Source organism: Gopherus flavomarginatus, unplaced genomic scaffold (genome assembly GCF_025201925.1).
Source record: "Gopherus flavomarginatus isolate rGopFla2 unplaced genomic scaffold, rGopFla2.mat.asm mat_scaffold_86_arrow_ctg1, whole genome shotgun sequence".
Lineage (NCBI taxonomy): Eukaryota > Metazoa > Chordata > Testudines > Testudinidae > Gopherus > Gopherus flavomarginatus.
The window spans coordinates 51,950-71,462 of NW_026115170.1; the positions used below are offsets into that span (position 1 = coordinate 51,950).

Consider the following 19,513-nt stretch of genomic DNA (forward strand, 5'->3'; position numbering starts at 1 on the left):
AGGGGCGGGGCAGCTCCTGGGGGTGGTTCTCTGGCACACCCGGGGCAGCTCCTGGGGGCGGGGCTCTGGCTCAGCTCAGGGGCGGGGCAGCTCCTGGGGCGGGGCTCTGTCACAGCCCATGGGCAGGACAGCTCCTGGGGGTGGAGCTCTGGCACAGCCCGGGGGCGGGGCAGCTCCGGGGGCGGGGCTCTGGCACAGCCCATGGGCAGGGCAGCTCCTGGGGGCGGGGCTCTGGCTCATTTCAGGGGCGGGGCAGTTCCTGGGGGTGGGGCTCTGGCACAGTCCGGGGGCGGGGCAGCTCCTGGGGGTGGGGCTCTGGCTCAGTTGAGGGGCGATGCAGCTCCTGGGGGCGGGTCTCTGGCACAGCACATGGGCAGGGCAGCTCCGGGGGGCGGGTTTCTGGCTCAGCTCAGGGGCGGGGCAGCTCCTGGGGGCGGGGCTCTGGCTCAGCTCAGGGGCGGGGCAGCTCCTGGGGGCGGGGATCTGGCACATTGTGTCGCAGAGCCCGGGCTGAACAGCTGCTTCCTGGTTCTCCACGTGCTGCCAGCAGCGCTGGAGCTGCCCGAGCCGGAGCGGAACCGCTGTTCTCAGCTGCAGCCAGGATCTGCCCCCGGCTCCGCTGGGATCCAGGTGGGGACAGAGACTGGGCCTCGGGGGTTCCCCTTGGTGTGGCTGGCGGGGGCAGGAGAGGAGAAGCCGGAGCTGCAGGCGGGGGAAGGGCGGTGGGACATTGTGACCCGGAGGCCCCGGGGAATGAGAGGCGCTGGGGGGGCAGGAAAGTGACTCTGCCCCAGGGAGCCTGGGAGAAGCCTTGAAGGCGCCTCGGCCCCAGTGGAGCTGAAGGAGGATCCGCCCGCCCGCCCCGCTGGGATGGGGGGGCCGGGGCCCAGCCGTCGTGTGGGGGGGAGGTGTGGACCCCGGGCCAGGCCGGGGGGGGCGGTGTATTAAATCCCTCCCTATAGCAAAGTGCTACTCCCGGGCACTGCGCATACCCAGTAACAGCCACTGAAGCCGCTGCCCTTCCCACTGCCCGGACCAGCCGTAACGTTCCGCCGGGCGCTGGGGGCGGGACTGGAGCAGGGCGGGGGAGTAACAGGGAGCGTGGGAGGGGCGGGCGCAGAGCAGGAAATTGATGGGCGGGGGGGTCAGGCAGCTGGAGGCAGGGTTCGTGGGGGGCTAAAGGGCACAATCCGGGCTGGGGGGAGGAGCAGGAGTTGAGCTCAGGGGGAGGCGCTGGCAGAGCCCCCCCCTTTGGTGTGAGGGCGGAGGTGTCGAGGGGGGAGGAGAAGCCGGAGTTGCAGGGGGGGAGGTCACTGGGGTGGGGGGGGTAGATCTGTCTCTGTGCAGCCAGGACATTCCCGGTGTGGGAGGGAGGTGAGTTAACTGGATCCTGTCCCTGTTTTTGCCACTTCCTCCCACACACATTCTCTCAAGATTTCCCCTTTTCTCTCTCATTATCACACGTGGCTATAAAATCCAGGGAGATTCTCCTCCCCACCCCCAATGATCAGCTCTCTAATTGCCTCTGATTTTCCCTTTTCTCTCCATACTTCTCAAATGTCAATTTAAAATCTCTCCGATGAGGGGTGGATTTTCCCACCCATTTTATCTGCAGCGATTTGTCCTTGTTTGGGTGGGAAATTGTTGCCCTGGGTCATTCCCGAGAACATGGCTCCCACTGGAGTGGGATGGGATGAGGTTCCCGTTCTCTGCCAGGGCAGGGAAGGGAAGGGAGGAGCACATCCCCCATGGAGACTGCCCAGACCCCATTTCCCAATTCTCCTGCGGCCCCCTTCCATTGTCCATGGAGCCTTCCAGCTCCCCCCCGCCCTTAAATCAGCTCCTCAAAAGGCTCTGAGCAGCTCACGTGAATGGTTGCCCCGTGGCCGGGGGGGACCATCACATTCTGTTTATGTATTGGACAGTCATATAAAATCCAGTCCAACAGTCCCCCTTTTCCACTAGTTATTTAATAGCAGCATCAAATCCCCTCCGATCTTGGTGGTTTTCTCTCATGTTATCAAATGTCGTTTATGACAGGGTTCTCTCTCCGTGTCTCAAAGATTGATATAAAATACCCCAAACATTTGCCCCACTTCTCTCTAGTTGTTTTATTTTTAATTGAATATGATGGGTTGTTTCCCAATGTGCTAAGATGCAGCCGCCTCTGGGGTGGATCCATGGTGGCCATTATTTGCTAGTGACAGCCCGTGGATCTTTCTTGCCCTCCAGGCCTTCCATTCTCCTGTTAAAGAAGCACTCCCCAGACTCCCTCTGCCTGTGTGACTGGCCAGCAGGAGGTGGTGTTAACTTTCTAGCCATTTCTCACACTCTGTGAGGTAACACTTGCAGGGGCAGGGAAGGTGTCTGTGTGGGGAGATTGCAGCTGAAGGGGCATTGTGGTAGGGGGAGGCCTCTGGGTGGCTGGGCAGGGGGTACCCTAGTCAGGTTGGTGGGTTGTGGAGGTTTGGGGTTTTCGGGGGTGGTGGTTCTGATGTGCCCATCCCTGAGGCTATGGGTCCTGGAGGTGGGTATCGCTGGGGTCCTGGTGGCTGCAGAACAGTGGGAGTGGGTGTCTCTTGGGGAGGCGGGACAGAGGGTTAGAGGGGGCCTGGTTCTGTGCCAGGGGCTCTGTCTGTGCTTCCCCCGCTGGTTCCTGGTTTTGTTGCCATGCCCAGTGCACAGAGCTGGGGGAGGGGATCCCTGGCACTAGGTGAGGGCATGCTAGGGAAGCAGAGTGATGGGTCGCACTGTAAAGCATCAGGGGGTCACACTGGGCAGAGGAGGGGGTCCCAGGCAAATTTCAGGGTAGATCGTTCTGGAGGGTGGGGAAGTTCCTAGGCAGGCAGTGAGGGACTGAGTTCCCAGTGGGGGGCGGGTCCCTTGAGGGGGTCCCTGGCAGCTGGGGGCTCTTGGTGGGGGGAACCCTTTGGGATTCCCAACCTGGCAATCATGGTGTGGTGGGAGTTCTCTGGCTGGTGGGGCTTTGAGGGGTATCTGGGGTCCCTGGCCAGGGACTCTGGGGGCTGCGTCCCAGGGAATATCTGATGGGATCCTGGCTGGGGGGTGTCTGGGGCCCCTGGCTGTGGGGTCTGGGCTCTGGGTACTAGGGGTGTCTGGGGGCTGCTGCTAACCATGATCCTTCTCTCTGGTCAACTTGTACCAGAGTCCTGACTCCTAGTCACCAGGTCACCAAGTCCATTCCCCAGTCACGTGCCCTGTCACTGTGATAACTTTCTGTCCACTAGCAAACACTGTTAGTGTGAAATAACAGAATTTACTTTTCTCCTCTTTTGAAAACTGCAGGAACTTGCGGTTCCGTTTGGAAAATTTTTGCCCCCAGTTCTTGTCCTAGATCTGCGGGGGTGAGGGAGATGGGAAGGGAGTCAGCACTGCCACACGATGGTCTTTTCCACAGCGTTCTGAACTCATTCTTTCTGAAATCTGGTGTCATTGAGACCGTTGTTAATCCAGAGTCACTGTATGGAAAGACAAGGAGTGATTCCAGATGGACAGTGGGTCAAATGAGATCAGCCATTCTCCCTGTGAGGAGCGATTTCCAGCGCTCTAGTCCACCCAGACACATGTATTGCTGCATCCTGGGCAGAACCACTTTCCAGTGAACAAACAAGGATCAGACAGAGCAAAAGCCAGTTCCTGACTCCATATTCCCCCTGCTGGGGTGTGGCTGCCGTGGGGTCAGTGTCTGAGGGAATCCCCCACAGTGACTCCTTTGGTTCTGCTCTTTTCTAGCCTTGTGTTCAGAGAAGGGTGAGGGGAGAGAGAAGAGGTTAAAAATGTGTCTGTGGACTTAGCCTGGCAGGAGAGGGCCAGGTCTAAATTGTAATAAACAGATTGAGCATTTCCCAGCATGACAGAATCTAGGGTGTCTGTCTGCAGGGAAAGGGCCTGGGGGAATTGTGATGTGAAATTAAACTAAAAGCGGTTCTGAAACACCACAACTGCCCTTCTCCCCCAGACAGGCTGCAGAATGTTTTGCTCCAGCTCATCCCAGCCTGGCATGGGACAGGGAAGAGAAATGGCTGCAGTGGAGTCAGTCCAGGTAGAGATTATCGGGGGGTTGCTGGTGGGTTCCTGCTGGAGGAAAGGGAGAGCAAATACACCAGAGGTGGGAAGGTTTGCAGAGTCTGGTTTGGAGGTTGGAGCGGGGCAGGAAATTCACAGCGTGGGGAAAGGAGGAGGCCAGGGTGTGGCAGACCTGCTGGGAGTTATTTACTAAGTGGTCTAGATTCTAGGAACAGACCCAGGAGGTTTGGAGGTGGAAATGCCCTAATTTGTGAAGAGAGAAAATAACCCACCTACATGGAGCTAGTCAAACTGACCAGACTCCTAGTGCTGGAGCTTGACCTCATTAACCATCAGCTGCTGTGAGATATAAAGGGTACACCCATGAGTCAGGCTTATTGGAGCTGCCTCTCCCTTCATATCCCGCTCCTCACAATGAGGAGGATGTTGGGCATCCTACCAGCGAGCTCTCCCTGGATCCTGCTAGGGGCTCCATCTCCTGTATCAGTCAGTGGCTAGTAGGGGGGTGATGGATATGCTGGGAGAGATAAGGGGCTCTCTCTTCATCCCCTCACCCTGCCATTTGCTGGATACTCTGAGCCAGGTCGAGGTGGGACTCTCCTGACTATGATCCACCCAGAGCTTCCATTTGATTCACTCTTCTCTGCCACAAATAGTGGGGCTGTGAGTGGGGCAGAAAGTCCTTAGTGTTGGACTCTTACTCTTTCAGGGACTGGTGACCTTCAAGGAAATGGCTATGTATTTCATCAGGGAAGAGTGGGCTCTGCTGGACCCCACTCAGAGAGCCCTCTACTGGGATGTCATGCAGGAGAACTATGAGACTGTGACCTCGCTGGGTAAGGGTTCCTGTCCCTTCTGTTCTTGGAAGGGGAAATGAAGGGTGAAGGTTCACGCCACCCCCACAATGCCATCTGTACCCTGTCCTGTTTCAGCATCACCCCAATAGGCCAGTGACACACATAATACCAGAGACCTTCCTCTGCTGCAGAACACTTTGGGAACAGAGCACAGGAGCCGTATTGCACAGTGTCAAAATATCTCTGTTTGCTCAAGTGAAACTGGGGGTTAGGTCTGGCATAACTGTCCCATACCCCTAATCATTTTTGTTGCCCTTTTCTGAACCTTTTCCAATTCCAATATATCTATTTTTGAGATGGGGTGACATGTGCATGCAGTATTCAAGATGTTGGTGTATCATGGATTTATTTGCTGTTTTTACAAATATGATCTATGAGATATTCTGTCATATCTATCACTTTCTTAATTATTTCCTACATTGTTCACTTTTTTTCACTGCTGCTGCACATTGAGTGGATGTTTTCAGAGAACTATCCACAGTGACTTCAAGATCCATCTCTTGAGTGGAAACAACTAATTTAGACCCCATCATTTTGTATGTATAGTTGGGATTGTGTTTTCCAATGGGCTGCACTATGTGCTATCCTGTCATCTAGTACTGCTGAGATCCTGGATTGAGTAATATCCCTGCCCTTCCTGTTCCCTTTCTCCACCGAACCCCGCCAGCCCATGCTTCCTGTTCCCAGCTTCCCCAGGATTCTCGCACTGTCTCTGAACATCTCTGTCAGCAAGAAGCAGTGCCAGGGACACTTGCCCTCTGTCTGGAGTCTTCGATTTCTGGGACATGGATTTACTTTCTCTGTGTTGTAAGAGGCTCTGTCATAATGAGTGTCTGTGATGTTACCCAGAGTACAATCTGGACTGTTAAATAGCAGTCCCCTCAGTCCTCCAGCATGGAGTGCCTTTTCCACTGTTTTCCCGCAAGAACAGCCCCTCTTGGCCAATTAACACACAGTCTCCAGCATGTAATTCACTCCCAGATACACAGTACTGAGTGCTGCTAGACAGCCACTCATGAATTACACCTCAGGAGAAAACCAGCAAATTCTCAAGTGCCCAACTTTCCCCCAGAAATGTGCATCTTGCACTGTCCAGCACGCTACTGAACGACCCAAGCTCATATGAAGTCTGTCATTTCATCAGCGGAAAATGACATGCACCAGCTTGTTATCCCAAACAGAGTTTCCAACACACTTCAATCCACACATACTGGTTAGATGAACAATAAACCAAGATTGTTAACTACCAAAAACTAAAACTAGGCCCAGTCCATGAAAGGGGCACTCCCAGGAGAGACTGTATAAAGGCTGGAACATGAAACACCTTTGTAAACCTGGGACAGCTGCCTTGGGGACAATGACAGGGAGAATCCCCCAAAGTGACTACTTTGTTTCTGCTCTTCTCTGGCCTCTGATTGTTCCTTCCAACGTGGAGTACTTTGCACTTGTCTCTACTGAATTTGATCCTATTTACTTCAGATCATTTCTCCCGTTTGTCCAGATCATTTTGAATTTTAAACCAATCCTCCAAAGCACTTACAACCCCTCCCAGCTTGGTGTTGTCCGCAAACTTGATACGTGTAAGAGAGAGACTGTTACTGGGAGGGTTTCCCCATGTGTCAGAGGGTTACACCCTGGTGGGAGGGGGCTAGGCCTGTACTGGAATAAGGTCACTCTGTGCTTCACAGTGTGCTAGAACCTAGAATGTGCATTAGCAGGGGAAAAGCTGGGGGGAATCGGCTTGGGGAATGGACAAAAGCCTAGTCTGAATTCTCACACCTTGCCTTTTTCACCCCGGCAGGCCAGAGAATAACATCCATGTTTCGCTGCAGATCATCTCGTCCTCCCAGGGACAAGGAAATGGCTGCAATGGAGCTGGCTCAGGTAAGAGATTATCAGGGTGGCGGGCTCTGCTTGGAAGTTGAGAAGCAGTAAATGCATAAGAGGGTGGGAATTGCTAGAGGTGGTGGGAAGCAGGAAATATCTCGGGTGGAGAAAGGGAGGGGACAGCATGTGACAAACCTGCTGAGACTTGTGTAGTGTAGGGCGTGATGGGTTGTCACCCCCAGGAGGCAGTTTGTGGAGCTTCTGGGATCTGCTGTGTCCTCTAATCCTCACGCTGGGCTGGCCCTTCTCACACTGCTTTGCTGGAGATTTCGCCAGCCTCTCCAGGGCCTGTTATCACCCAACACAACAGCAGGTGGCGCCATGCTGCCAACTAAGCTACCTGAGTGCGTTACCTAAGCCACTCAAGGACAGATAGAAGACAAGAGCCAATTTCCCACTCCCCAACCTTGCACACTTGCTGTAGTATACATCCAGAATGATACCATCTTATAGTGCACAGGGATCTCTATAATGCAAGCTCATTAATGTAGTTCCCCTTCCCCTCGATATGGGACAGATGTGCACAACAAGCTGAGATTTTCCCCAGACACTTCACTCAAAATACGCTGGTTAAGATAAAGCATCAAACAAGTTTATTAACTGCAGAAAGATAGATGAAGTGATTATAAGTGATAACAAACAGATCAAAGCAGATTATTTAGCAAATAACCAATACTCAGACTAAGCCTAACATACTAGATGGATAGAATTTGAATTAGCAATTTCTCACCCTGACTGATGGTACAAGCAGTCCCCCAAGTTTCCATACACAAGCTAGAAATCTCTTGATCCTGGGAGCAGCACTTCCCCCACATCCGTTTTTGTTTCTCAGGTGTTTCCAGAAGTTCTCTTGTGTGGAGAATGAGGCCAAGAGATGATGTCACACCCCACCTTATGTAGCTTTTCCATATGGTGGGAACCTTTTGTTCCAAACTCAGTTCCTAGTCCAGTTTGTGGAAAAATACAGGTACTAAAATGGAGTTTAGTGTCATGTGGTCTGGTCACAGGCCCTGCTGAGTCATAGTAGCCATGACTCATAGGCTGGCTGAAACATTCACAGGAAGGCTAAGCTCTTCCACAGTCCATTGTCTTTGTTGAGCCATCAGCACTGTCTGGCTTCTTCATTGTTGTACCTGAAAGGCTCATTGTGGGTGTTACCCAGAGTAAGCACATTTGAAATACAGATACAGAGTCAATATCCATAACTTCAGATACGAACATGATATGTGCACACAAATGGGATAATCATATTCAGCAAATCAGAACTTTTCCAGTGACACCACACATGATGCATCTTCAACAAAATAGATCATAATTATGTCCTAATCATATTATAATCATACCACTATGATTAATATGGGGGTGTAGTGTCAGATAGGTCCTAATTTCAAGGCACAGGAGTTGGGAATGGAACTTCCCCTCTTTGTGGAACAGGAAATAACCCTCCAGCCAGGTCTGGGACAACTTCCCAGACTCTAAGTGATGGAGCCTGAATCTACTGACATTTCATTAATTACCACCAACCCCAATCTTTGTGGCAACTGTAAACTTTATCAGTGATGATTTTGTACTCTCTTCTAAGTCATGGATAAGAATGTTAAACAGCACAGGGCCAAGAACCAATCCCTGCAGGAACCTGCTAGAAAGAAATCCACTCGATCATGGTTCCCCATTTACTATCAGAGTTTTTAATCTATTTAATGTATGCCGTGTTTATTTTGTATCATTCCAGTTTTTTTTAGTAAAAATATTGTGCTAATCAAGTCATGTCTCTTACGGAAGTTTTGGTATATTACATCAATACTATTAACTGCAACCAAACTTTTGATCTCATCCAATAAGGATATCCCGTTAGTTTGATAGGCTCTGTTTTCTCTAAACCTTTGTTAATGGGCACTACAATTCTGACCTTCTAACTTCTATTCTTTATGATTGACTTCCCCTTTCTTCCATATATTTTATTTGGAGAGTGCTTGGATTCCTACCAGGGTGCCACTATCAGGGTCCAGAGACAGCCCCATCTCCTATATTAAGCTCTGGCTAGTAGCTATGTGATAAATGTGAAGACCCTGCTTCTGTCTGTCAGATGGGAGACACAAAGGTTCTCTCTTTCTACCCTCTGATGCCTCCTGGCTGCTGTAAGCAAGGTGGGGTGGGACTCTGTTAACATGTGCCTCCCGGAGCTTCCATTTCCCTGGTGCTGCTGTTCCGTGAATAGTGGGGTTGTGAGTGGGTAAGCAGGTACAGAGTATTGGACTCCTGCTCTTTCAGGGGCCAGTGACCTTCGAGGAGGTGTCTGTGTATTTCTCCAGGGAAGAGGGGACTCTGCTGGACCCCACTCAGAGAGCCCTCTACAGAGATGTCATGCAGGGGAACTATAAAACGATGGTCTTGCTGGGTAAGGATTCCTGTCCCTTCTGTTCTTGGAAGGGGAAATGAAGAGTGAAGGTTCATGCCACCCCCACAATGCCATCTGTACCCTGTCCTGTCTCAGCATCACCCCAATATGCCAATAACATACATACTACGAGAGACCCTCCTCTGCTGCAGAACACTTTGGGAACAGAGCACAGGAGCAGCATCACACAATGTCAAATATCTCCTCTTTACTCAAGTAAAACTGGGGTTAGGTCCAGCATAATGAACAGAAGCATCCTGCCCCCAGCCTTCTCTCAAACCCTGAGCCTTCTCTACCCAAACCAGAATGTGCTTGGGGTGTAACAAGCAGGCGGCTGGAGTCAGAGCTGCCAGTCCAGGGTTACTTATCATACAGACACTCAGTGCGTCCTTGAACGCTGGCTGGGAGTATCCAGACAGGGGAGCTCCAGCAGCAGAACACTGAATCTCACTCAGGATTACAGATGACACAACTCCTCGCTGATCTGGATTGCACCCCAGCATGTGAAAATGACCTAGGTTGGTAGTGACATTTCTTGAGACATGGAGAGTCTTGCTCCCATATCACCAGGTGTAATAAAAATAACAGGAAAGGCCAAATATGGAAAACTGATTGTTCAGCTTGCTTTTGACCTGCATCATATTTTGCAATATATTCCAAATAAGGAAATTAACGTGCAACGTATGTGTCATTGTTTGTGGTTTTAAGCTGTAAAAGGCTTGTGTGATTTTTAGCTCGGGAACAGTATTCCAATAGCTGTCGCCCCCTGCGTGCTTGTAACCAAGAAAAGAGCCTCAGGCTGAGCTGATTCAAATATTAATCCTGTGGTCGTTTTCCACAACAGCCTCAATAGGTCCCTGTGATGGAATGTAAGGCTACATCTAGACTACCCACCGTATCGGCGGGTTAAAATCGATTGCTCGGGGATCGATATATGGCGTCTCATCTAGACTCCATATATCGATCCCCGAGCGCGCTTATATCGATTCCGGAACAACACCAACCCCAACGGAGTTGCTGATTTGACAGGGGGAGCCGCGGACATCGATCCCGTGTGGTGAGGATGGGTGAGTAATCCGATCTTAGATATTCGACTTCAGTTACGTTATTCATGTAGCTGAATTTGCGTATCTAAGATCGATTTCCCCCCATAGTGTAGACCAGCCCTTAATGTCTTCACACCTTCCCCCTGCAGGAGAATGGCTGTTTGACCAGCTGTTTGCCTTGCTGTCTCTGAGGAACTGGTCTGTGGGTGTTCCCCAGAACTGTAACTTTTTCAGTAATATCATACTGTAAAATCTCACAATTTTACATACAGTGTTACTACACATTTTAACAGGAGGATAATATTCAGTAGGTTATGCGTTTTCTAATGATACCTCACAAGCCATACTGGGTACAAAATTGATCATAATTTTCTAGAAGAGTGAACACAGGGGTACAGATTGACACAGTGTCTGTGTGTGTGTTCCCAGCAGATATGTGGGTATTTCAATCCCTCATAAGCACAATGTTTGGCATCTTCAAGGACCTGGGGAACTGGTCCTGGGAATTCACTAGTTTAGCAAGTGTGAGACTGCATGAAACTGTGAGACACTTTGGTATTAATAATAAAATAATATAATCTGATAAAATTGCAATGAATCATGCTAGGTATGCCATGTAAAGTGTCAGTGAAAATGTTATGATTTGCCAAGTATGATAATTTTGTTTCTATGTTTCTGTCACCTTTGTATTGTGAGTTACAGATATGTAAGGTATATCTGTATTTCCAGACTTGTGCAGTTTTTCTGGGTGACACCCCCAGACATATTGGCATCAACATTGCCTAGCATGTTTGTTGGCTGTTGAGGGTCATCAGCTGTGCAATGAACCTATGGACCAAGGGGATACACCTATTGAGTCAGCAAGACATGCCGGGGTTTGCCTGTGTAATGAAACCTCCAAAGCTTTTCCATGCCATGTGCTGTGAAGCTTGTGTTTGGGACACAGGAAGTACAAACCACATGGCAAAAGGAATATAAAGCGCAGCTGCATCATCTCCATCTTGTCTTCAATCCCCCTTCCTACCTCTGGAGCAACTTCTTTACAAACTGAACCCTGGAACAAAGGACTGAATGACCCATCCAAGCTGTGGATGCGTTCCAGACAGACTTTCAAACCAGCAACTCACCAATACTGCTAAGAACCTGATATATCCATTTTGGAATGTATCTGACTGCTTTTCCATTTAAATTCTTTCTGTCTTTCTTTCTTTTAAACCTTTAGTTTGGATGCTAAAGAATTGTCTGGAAGGATGGAATTTAACTTCATTCTTTCATTTGTTCTTTCTTCTAAACATTTAGTTTAACTGCTAAAGGATTGGCTGGCAGCATGCTATTTTGGATGAGATCCAAACCTGGGTAATGTGGCTAACCTTCTACCCATCCACTTCCTGGATCCAATTAGGATCACTCTCCTGCTGCCCTTTGACCATACTGTATCACAGTGAGCAGAGTTTTAAAATAACCTCTCACTGTACAGGACCTAGTTGCTGATTAGGAGTCAGAGAACTGTCATGCAATAAAGGGGGCCGTGTGATTTCTTTTTTCAGAGTCTCGTTAACCAGTGTGTGGGATCAGAAGCACAGTTTGTGACTGGTCAGTGAGTTTAACTTCAGTGTTAACCACCAGTATGGGGAGCATCTGCTCTCCCTTTTTCAGCCTGCTCTGACCTTGGCATTTTCAGTGAGGACTGCCCCAGGCACACTAGGTCACACTAAGTACTGAAGATAAATTAACAGAATGTTTTTGATGATCAAGTTGTATGAAATCAACTGAACTCCTTTGTTTTCTTTCATCTGAGCGGAGTTTCTGGTTTTACAACGTGATATGATCTCCCAGCTGGAACAAGGGGAAGAGCCATGGGTCCCAGAGCTCCAGGGTTCAGAGGAAAGAGAGATCCAGAGATCTCCCCGCACAGATGAGGAAATATTAAACCAACTCAGAAACTGTAAGTGCCTGAAGGAAACATCTAGGATGCCCTACAAAGCTCTTGGGAAGTCTCTCATTTCATTATTGTCCATAGCATGGGTCGCATCCGCAGGGTAAATATAGCTCAAGGCTTCCTATAGATGCTAGCAGACACTGGGCAGTAGCTTTCTCCCTTCCCCCTGTGAAGTTGGATGGGATGTGAAGGCTGAATTGATCCCCTCCTCTCTCCTGTTGGGGGGAGCTGCGTTCCTGATTTTTATTTATCCTCTCTCCAGCACTTGTTTTGGTTTGGCCTTCCCCTTTCCATCCCTGTTTGAGGTTTCTGTCTCTATCACAGCAGGTGATGCAATGACGTGTGAGGTTCAGCACAGACCAGAAAAAGAGCAGGGAAACCAGCCAGGGGAGAAAATGGATAAATTTATTTCCTGTCAGGGAACTCAGAAGGGCCTTAAGGAAACCAGAATACAGCAGGAAATCTGCAGGGAAAAGCAAAAGAAAATACATGTGCTGAGTGTGGGAAAAACTTCACTTACAGATCAGGCCTTTCTCAACATCAGAGAATCCACACAAAGGGAGAGGCCCTGTGAATGCAATGAGTGCGGGAAAACTTTCAGTCGCAGCTCGCACCTTATTGGGCATCAGAGAATCCACACAGGGAAGAGATCCTATGAATGCAGTGAGCGCGGGAAAACTTTCAGTCGCAGCTCACACCTTATTCGGCATCAGAGAATCCACACACAGGAAGGGTCCTATGAATGCAGTGAGTGTGGGAAAACCTTCAATCGCAGCTCTCACCTTATTCAGCATCAGAGAATCCACACGAGCAAGAAGCCCGGCGAATGCCGTCAGCAGGCCTGCACAACTCGTAAAGCGGTGATGTAGAGAAATCTCTGTATTAACTATCTCTATAAATCTTTATAACGTTGCATTGTGTTATTTTGTATTAAGTATCTTTATCTTTATGACATTGCATCCGGCATGATGTTATTTTGTAATTCATATGACTTGGCATTGTGCCTCTCTATTTTCATACAACTTTGTGTTAGATCCCTATATAGAAAATTGGTAGAAAACTTTGTATCAAATGTTATAGCCCCTAAGGATAGTATAGTTAAAGTAAAAGAAAACATGTGCCTTTTTGCTAGAAGTAGAATGAGATCTTCCCCCGCACTCTGTAATCAATTGCTCTATTGACTGAATGAGGTGTGAATGAGTGAGGCTTGGAAGACACCCACCTCCAGACAGCTACAACAGTTGAAGAGGGAATGGGAGCCAGAGCAAAGGACAATACAACTTGTCAAGTGGGCTCAATGAAGAAGAGCAGTCATATTGATGGCCTCAGGGATTAGAAGCAAGCACCTTCTTTAGAAAACACCCTCTTTGAGCAGCATTGGGACAACACCCAGAGAAAAGCAGCACAAAGACCAACGGACGCAGACCCAGATTTTGAATCTGGTCTAGATTTGCATAAGAGGGAAGCTGCTATAAATGCGAGGTGTCTTGCAGAAGGACCCCGGATCTCGTCTTGTCACCATCGGACCATCGATTTGGATCGGTAGAAGCCCGGCTCCACCCCTCCCCCATCTAACTCACCTGGCCAGTGCAGTTAAGGAGAGCAACTAGTTGGTAACAACAGCAAGACGGAGTGTGTTTATATCTGTGTGTGTGCGTGAATGCATGACTGTGATATATATCTCATGTGCATATCATAGAGTATTAATTGATACCTGTATTACTAATAAATGTGGCATTTTGCCTTAATCCCCCTGAAAAGTTCCTGTACTGTACTTTGAGTAAAACAGCGAGGGCCACAATTCTCCAAAGAAAACAGCTGAGGACCGAAACCCCCCGGCCCTGCGGAAACACCCCCCACTCAGGACCTCCCAGCCTGGCGGAAACACCCCGCCCAGCCCTGCAGAATCAAACCCTCCTTCCCCAGCGCCGCCCCACCAAAACAGCTGTGGGTCAAAAAGGAAGGTTGGTGGTGGGAAGGTGTTACTTGATGTTAAATCAACCAGGGACTCCCAGCCAAAGAGGTGGGTGGGAGCCCTCAGGGTCAAATTAAAGGGCCTGGGGCTCTGACGACTGGGGGAACCCGGAGCTTTTCAGGGCTGGGGCAGGGATTTAAAGGTCCCAGAGCTCCTGCTGCTGAGGGGAGCCTGAGCCCTTGAAATCCCAGCCTCACTCCATCCGCTGGAGCTGCCGCCAGGATTCAAAGGGCTCTGTGCTGCCTGCAGCCACAGGGATCCCTGAGCCCTTTAAATCTCAGCTGCTGCCGGGATTCAAAGGGCTCTGGGCTGCCTGTGGAGGTGGGGAGCCGTGAGACCTTTAAACCTCAGCTGCGGCCAGGAATCTCTGCGAGCAGCCCAGAGCCCTTTGAATCCCGGCCATGGCTGGCAGGCCGGCTTTAGGAAGTGCGGGGCCCAATTTGAACATTTTTGGCGGGGCCCCGCAGGGATGATTGGTGAAAAAAAAGCCTTTCAGTTCTTAACAACCGGTTCCCTATAAAAAGTTCTGCCACAGTATGTATTTTTTGTACCAGTAGGGTTACCATACGTCCGTATTTTCCTCCCAGATGGCGATTTAAGAACCAAAAAGCCTGACATGTCCGGGAAAGTACAGATGTATGTTAACCCTACCTAAAAGTTCTTTTTTAAAAAGATGGGTCTGAACTAGAAATGAGCTCTACAACTCCCTTTGGGTGTGCTAGGCTGCACATGTGTGGGTCCCAGCTGCTCCCTGCCCATCTCATTGAAGCAGGTGTGCAGGGTTACTTCCCTCGGAACTGCAGGGCACCAGTGAACATGGGGCTGGCTGGAGTTGGGGGAGGGGGAGGATGCGAGAGGTAGGGTCTGGCTGCAGGCTGGGCAAGGGGTGTGGGGCAGGCTGGAGACAAGAGGTGTGGGGTGGGCTGGCTGGCTTCAGGCAGGGCCACAGGGAGGGTGCGGCATGGGTTGGCAGGGCTGGAGACAAAGGAGTGCGGGACTGGCTGGCTTCAGGCAGCGGGGTGCGGCAGGGGTTGGCTGGAGACGGGTTGGTGCAGGGCTGAAGGCAAGGCAGGGGGTACGGGGTTGGCTGGAGACAGGGCAGGGGGTGCAGGGCTGGTGCGGGAAGGGCAGGCAGTATGGCAGGGGTTGGCTGGAGACAGGGCAGGGTGTTCAGGGCTGGTGAGGGCAGGGCTGGCAGTGTGGCAGGGGCTGGCTGGAGACAGGGATGGGGGTGCAGGGCTGGCTGGAGACAGGGGTTTGTGCAGGGCTGAAGGCAAGGCAGGGGGTGTGGGGCTGGCTGCAGATGGGCAGGCTGCAGGCAGGAACTGGTGCAAGCAGGTCAGGAGGTGCGGGGCTGGTGCGGGCAGGGGGTGCAGCAGGGGCTGGCTGGGGACGGGCTGGCTGCAGGCAGGGCAGGGGGTGCAGGTACAGGTGGTACAGCCCATCCTCTATGGTGAGTGCCTCCTTCTCCTCCTCCTCCTCCTCCCCCCTCTCCCACTAGGGTAGCAGCAGCAGCCTGGGGTTTGGGGGCTATTTCAAGGGCCCGGGGCGCCCCTGCTTCCACTGCCCCAGCTCTGTAAATAGCCGCGGGAACCCTGGGGAAGCGGTGGGGCTCCAGTGGCTATTTAAAGGGCCGGGGAGGTAGAAGCAATGGGAGTCCTGGACTTTTTCAATAGCCCCCAGAGCCCCGCAGCCATACCCCAGGGCTCCAGCAGCAGGGCTCTAGTGGCAATTTAAAGGGCCTGGGGTTCCAGCCCCTGCTGGGAGCCCCAGGCCTTTTAAATTGCCCCCTGGGGAAACTGGGCCACACTGGTACAGCGCACTGGCTTTTGCTGGTACTGGGGCTTGGGTGCGGGGTCCTCTTAGAAGCGAGGCCGATTCAAGGGAATTGGTTAAATTGGCCTAAAGCCGGCCCTGGTGGCTGGGATTTAAAGAGCTCTGAGCTCCCCGCCCGCCTGCCCAGAGCCCTATAAATCATGGCCGCGGCTGAGATTTAAAGAGCTCTGGGCTCCCTGCGGCTGCGGGCAGCTCAGAACCTTTTGAATCCCGGCCGCGGCTGAACTTTAAAGGGGTTTGTATTCCCCGCGGCTACGGGCAGCCCAGAGCCCTTTGATTCCCAGCTGCAGGACGCACAGTGAGACTTCACGGGCCGCACGTTGCCCGTGGGCCGTATGTTGTGCAGGCCTGGCATGGAGGGGCAAAATAGGTAAGAAATTTCCGTGGCCTGTCACTAGCAAATAGTAGCCACCATGGATCCTGCCAGAGGTGGCTACATCTTAGCACTGTGGGAAGCAACCCTTCACAGAGACCATTTGTCTTGTGGTTTGGGATACTTCTCAAGACATGCTGCACTCAGAGTGACCCCCTCATCCTGTGCCAGCTGGAGAAAAGAAAAGGGGCCAGCCAACTCTCCCACTACCAGCTGCGAACCACTGATCCCCAAACAGGGGGAGGCCTCTGGCTTTGATGTGTATTAAATATCAGGCTGATCTCTTTCTTTGGCAAATATCTAACAGAGCTAAAAGAGGGAACAAATGATCCTCAAAGGAGAGGGGAAAGACAATCACTGGGAAATTTAATCCCCTGCAACATCCAGAATGGAGAGCGACTCAGGGCAACAGGTTCCCCCGAAGGAAAAAGTTTTTGGGATTTAGAAACATAAGGAACAGCACAAAACTTGAGAGGATTGTTAATTGACATTTGATAATGACACAGAGGGAAAACCTGAGCTTTCAGATCAGTGTTCAGAAATGAAAGACAAAGGGTGGAAATCAGAGATTTTGGATCCATTTTGCAAATTATAGAGAGGAAAGTGGAAAATCAGAGGGATTTTATATCAGTTGTTGATAGGAGGTAAAATCTGAGTGTTTCACATGAATACTTGATAAATGAATAAAGAGGAAATGGGCAACATTTGCAAACATTTTGTGTTCAATAATCTGAGAAAAGGTGTAAATCTGAGATTTTCTTATTATTTTATAATTAGAGACAGGAAAATCTCAGGGCATATTCAATTAGAAACAGACAACTAGAGAGAAGTGGGGCAAATGTTTAGGTTATTTTATTTGAATCTTTGAGATTTGCAAAGAAATTGTGTCACAAACTGCATATTTGATAACATGAGAGGAAAACACCAAGATCTGAGGGGAGAGAGTGACTTTCCTGTCAGGGCCCAGTGCTCCCTCCCCCTCCCCCTCCGGGGTCTCTCACTCACTGGGGGCTCCAGGCGGGGCTGGTGCGGTCAGAGCCTGGGGCTGCCTAGGGGGCAGGTCCCAGCTGGAGAAAGCCCCCCCCCCGGCCAGGATAGGAATGTGCTACTGGTAGCAGCCTGGGGCTGGACCCTCTCTATGGGGGACACTTGCTCCCCCCTCCCCTGCCTGGCCCTTCCCACGCCGTGTTGCCAGCAGAGAGTGGCCCCCCCAGCCGAGCCCAGAGGTGTCCCTGTCTCAGGCCCCCCCCAGCCTCTGCCCAGTTCAGAAATCACTCGGGGGAACCATTTCCCACCTACACAAGGACAAATCACTGCAGGTGAAAATGGGGGGAAACACCCCAAACCTGAGATCTGAACTGGCCATTGGCAAAGGGGAGAGAAAATGGGGCACAATGGGGGGAGGGGAACAGGGAACTTCTCAGGGGTTTGAGGGAAGGGGGTGTCAGCCTGGATGTTGCTTGTTGCTATCTAGGGAGAAAGGGGGCAGGACAGGAGAGGAGGGGGTTCTCCACGGAGGGGGCAGTGGTAATTCCGAGGGGATCTCAGCCCTCCCTTTTTCTTCCCGCTCCTCAGGGGTCACCTGCTCTTCTCCCTTCGCCCCCCGGCCATGTCCCGGCTGCACAGACATTTTCCATCCATCCCTTTCCCACGTCTCCCCCTTCTGCAGCCCCCGCTCGACCCCACGCAGGGGCTGCTAGATGTAATGCATGTTCAGTAGGGATTTCTCCCCTACTAATGCCGGGGTGTCCTTCTCCTATAGGTTAGTCTACTAATGATCTCATCTTGGTGCCATGTGTGTCAGTTCATTGCCATGGCACTCGTGTGCTTAGACATCTGAGGATGCTCTATAGAAAAGCTCCTTGAGTGAGGTGATCCACAGGGAGTAGCTCAAAGCTCCAAAGTGCCTGGCCAGGGGCAGGACATTGGCACAGCAAGGGCGGGGTGTGGCAGTGACATCACAAAGGCCTTTTGCAGGACCTCACACTATTGGTCAAAGACTATTGGTGAGCAGGTGATCCTGACATCAGTCAGGGGCCAGGGGCTAGGGAAACCTCAGAGATCCCTGTGTCTTTGCTTCAGCAAGTCTCCTTCTCCAGGTCTCTGTCTGAGGACTGAGAGAGTATTCGAATTCACGGACGTGAGCGCCAGGAGAAACCTCTTTCCAGTTTTCTCCTTCCCTTGTAGTGATTTTACTAGAAAACAGCCGTCCCTGTTTAGAAGGTAAGAGCCTCCTGGAGGTGTGAAACCTGTTCAGTCTGATCCATCTGGTGAGAGTTAAATTCTAGGCATGGAAAACATGAGCTTAAGGAGGCAGAATTTTATTCCGCACCTGGGATTTTGTCCATTAGAATCATGGGGACATTAGGTTTTGTCCTTTGTGTTTCACCTTTTCCTCCATCCACCTGTCCCTCCCTCCTTTCTCTTCATCTCTTCTTTTGTCCTTTCTCCTGTTCCCCTCCCAACACCAGGACGAGTGTGTGCGTGTGTGTTGCGGGGGAGTGCTCTGCAGCTCTCACTGTGGGAGTTCCACCCAAAAATGTGAGGCTGAAATAGTGCTCAGGCAGTCAGGGCTGGATTAACCTTTTGTTGGCCCTGGCACCAAACATATTTGTGGGCCCCAGTGTAGTCACTGTGGGCTCCGAGTGTGGGCCTGGTGGGGCAGTGCCATTGGTGCCTTCGTATACCCGGTATTGAACCTCAGAGACATTTTTCATTTTGATCACACACCTCTCCATGACTATATGCATTGCCATACACAGCTCCCTCAGTCCGCGGGTTTTCTTATTGAGCTGTACACCCATGTGGGTTTACCAGTGTCCACAGTGAGCAGAACTTCCATAGTGACCAAGGAAACTCCCCACAGATTTATCTCTTTCCTCATTCAGACCTTCTCTAGCCATGTCTCCAGTACCCCCCCATGTCACCAGTCACTGCATGTGGTCCTAGTCTCAGCTCAAAGTCCTAAAGCCAGCACACCTGATCAGTTCTGACAGATCCCTCCCTCAGCCCCCATCCTGCCATGTGAGCAAGCCACCTGCAAACACCATTTCCCCAAAGTGAGGACTTAGCCCTTGGGAATCTGAAGACACCAGCGTCTCTCCCTCTGCTCCCATCTACATGCTAGTCTGCTACCTGGTCACCACCACCTCTCC

General features: G+C 51.0%; 1 long non-coding RNA gene across 1 annotated transcript in view; it reads left to right on the plus strand.

Annotated features, from left to right (window-relative positions):
• Positions 1 to 556: 556 nt before the first annotated feature.
• Positions 557 to 19,513, plus strand: part of LOC127042661 (uncharacterized) — a 170,543-nt gene continuing 151,586 nt past the window's right edge. Inside the window, exons 1-2 of the long non-coding RNA XR_007772006.1 lie at positions 557 to 630; positions 6,706 to 6,788. This is a non-coding gene — a long non-coding RNA (uncharacterized LOC127042661). The remainder of the gene's footprint in view (positions 631 to 6,705; positions 6,789 to 19,513) is intronic.